This window comes from Notothenia coriiceps, unplaced genomic scaffold (assembly GCF_000735185.1).
Source record: "Notothenia coriiceps isolate Sejong01 unplaced genomic scaffold, NC01 NC01_scaffold00033837, whole genome shotgun sequence".
In the NCBI taxonomy this organism is placed as follows: Eukaryota; Metazoa; Chordata; class Actinopteri; order Perciformes; family Nototheniidae; genus Notothenia; species Notothenia coriiceps.
Window position 1 is genome coordinate 207,534 of NW_011366538.1, and position 3,070 is coordinate 210,603.

Genomic DNA, 3,070 nt, shown 5'->3' on the forward strand with positions numbered 1-3,070 from the left:
GTGTGTGTGTGTGTGTGTGTGTGTGTGTGTGTGTGTGTGTGTGTGTGTCCTGAACATCCCAGCAGCAGGGGGTGGGGTTCTTGTTGATACCAGGAAGTAAAGCATTATATTATATACAGTCATCTTATCAAGAAAGCACCAGTTTGCAGCGGCTCCACTCACTCTCATTAAATGTGATTCTGTGTTAGGCTGACAGATGAGATGCAGCTTTGCTGGGAAAGACATTTTTAGAGGACCTCCTCATGCTAATCCTGATGAACCTCTTACACCCGGCTGGATTTAGGAGCAGACTTTACACAGTCTACTTTTAGATTAAATATCCAAAAAGATTTGGGAAATGTGAATTGGATGGATTTCCCCTCCAAGTGTGGACATTCCTCTAAGAATAAAGTACATTTAAAGACGGACTTGAATGTAGATAGTTAGACTACTTGTGCTGTGTTATGCAGAGAGGGGTGTGTGCTGATGTAAAGCTGTATTTATAGTGTGCTCCTGCAGACTAACCATAGTGCACATTAGCATTAGCATTAGCTCTCTCATAAAATAGTTTTGTTGCAACAGCATTCTCATTAAAACACAGGTGTGTTTAGCTCATACTTGTTGTTTTATACAGTAATAGGACAGGAATATTATTCTGTCTTGTGCAGCGCAATAATGTGAACTGAGACGATGTTGTGCTGGCCCTCAGTGGCAAAGCTGCAGTAATTCCTTATTAATTATTACCAATGTGTAATGTGTGTCACTGATGAACACACAGAGAACAGGACTGCCCCTCTTCTCAGCTGGATGAAGGAGCGGTTCTCTAACATGCTCAACATGTCAGATTTAATAGAAATGGATTCAAATATTGAAATTTAGTCTGAGCATTTATCCAACCTATTATGATTTATCCAACCTCAATGGCACCTCGGCAGGGCCCAGGAAGAAACTGGTACCTGGAAGCAAATGTCTACTCTATATTTTGGCGGTCTTGGACTTACGGCCGTCCACACGGCAGCGTTGCGTGCTTCAACGGAGACTCTTCCCATTCACTTTGAATGGGGTGAAGTCATGATTTGCCTAACTGCATTGTGGTTCCGTCGCGTCGCTTTGCCTCCGTTGCTCACTTCGAAAGTTGAGAAAAGTTCAACTTTTCAAGCGTAGACGGAAGCGCCAGCTAATCCAATCATATACCAGTACGCAGTGGCGGCGCCAGAGTATTTTTGTTGGGTAATCTATGGTAGGGCTAACCCATACAGTGGTGGGGCTCAAGTCAGTATTTGCAATGTAATTACGTACACGTTATATCGCCCCCCTTGACAGTGAAACGCCACGCGTGAGGTTTAGATGATTTCCCTGTCTCAATCAGAATGGAACTGTATGAAATAAAACGGCACATTTGTGTTGTAGTCTTGTTCTCAACATTTAGCATTTTGCTTATTATTTAATTGAATTTGCTTACTTTAACATCATTTGTCACCATACCACCAGAACACGCGCATCTTCGACCCTTCGGCGCAGTGAGCACAACCGAGACCATCACCCGCAGGCCACCGACACCCCAGCGACAGACACAACCGAAGCACCGAGTCAAACCCACACAGTCGTTGATCGTGCGCCCTCGTGGACGGCTCCAAGACGAGGAACGCGGACCACGCCGTCGACGACTCCGTCCCTCCCCCCCAAGTCGTCCCAGCCCTGCTTCCGGACACGACGGAGGAGACTGGGAGGGTGGACCTCCGTCGTCCTGTGGGAGGTGTCTCGTCACGAAGGACGTAGGCGGGAGGAGGTAGTATGGAAGTCGCTCAGACTCTGCCGAGTAGGAACGACGCGTCCTTCAGCCCCACTCCGACACCTCGCGCCGACCCCCACCCGAAACGGGTCTTCAGCCTCGCACCGCCGACCGGTCCGCCGAGACCGGACCCCCGACGACTTGTAGGTAGTGTCATGCCCCCTCCGCCTGCGACGTCGCCCTGCCCCTCGCTCGCCGTCCTGAGACGACCGACTACTTCGGCGCAGACCGTCGGCCTTCTTGGGTCAAGAGGTCTCGACTTGGGTATTGACTCGTCTGTTGTTTCACTCAATTCTGACGACGCGCTTCGACGAGCTTGAGTGACACGGACAGACAGTCATACCCCAGTCAGACTCTTTGACCAAGACGGCCCGACGTCTCGCCGTAGTAGTCGGTCGTCTGCAGAGGCAGAGCGCGACGCGGGCAGGGCGACGTCGGCAGGGAGGGGGGGATGACCTACTACAAGTTCGGGTTGGGGTCGTCCTCGGGCGGACCGTCGGCGGTGACGAGGCTGAAGACTCCCTCGGGGTGGGGGCGGCGGAGGGTGTCGGGTGGGGCTGAAAGGACGCGTCGTTCTTACCGAGAGTCTGAGCCTCCACTACCTCTCCCGGCCTACGTCACTTTGCGCGACGGACAACCTCCACCAGCGAGCGACGAGGTCCAACCTCCCCAGTCTCTCTGCGTGTCCGAAGCACCGGGAGCTGGCGACTGGGGGAGGACCGGAGGTCGTCGTACGGGCGTGTGGTCGCCGTCCTTCTTGGAGGCCTCACGAGGGACAGTCGACGACCTGTGTGGTTCTTGTCTGTTCCCGGTTATGGTCTGTCGTCTGGGGTGTCCGGTGCGCCCTGGGGTTGATGTCTCCGGTTGTGTCACCTGGCGGACGGGTCGCGAAGAGTGTCGGTGTTCTGTGTATGTGCCATTCTCGGTAGTTGTACAAGCTACTGACGACCTCGAGTGGAACTTCGTTAAAGAACATTTCCTTTTACTCAGGTCCTACACAAAGTCCTAGTACTTTTGTAATAGATTAGCCGTCGTACCTCGTGACTTCCATGAGACCGAAATGCCCCGCAAACCAGGTGCCCTCCAACACACACCTTGCCATGCAGGTGCCGTCGCCGTACTTCGAACGGCCACCGGCACAGGACAGCACGCTGGTTGTTGGATGAGTGTACAGTAGAGGTCGGGACCTGTGTGTTCGTGCGCCAAACTAACCGATACTCGAACATAACCGTCACCGCCGCCGGTCCCATACCCGACCCCGTCATGTGCGGTATGGTGTCTTTACCGAATCCGGATGGA

The 3,070-nt window shown here is 52.7% G+C and overlaps 1 protein-coding gene across 1 annotated transcript in view; it reads right to left on the reverse strand.

The window, feature by feature from the left end:
* The window catches only part of ubap1lb (ubiquitin associated protein 1-like b), a 13,699-nt gene that overhangs the window by 4,700 nt on the left and 5,929 nt on the right, over positions 1-3,070 (reverse strand). The window lies entirely within an intron of this gene.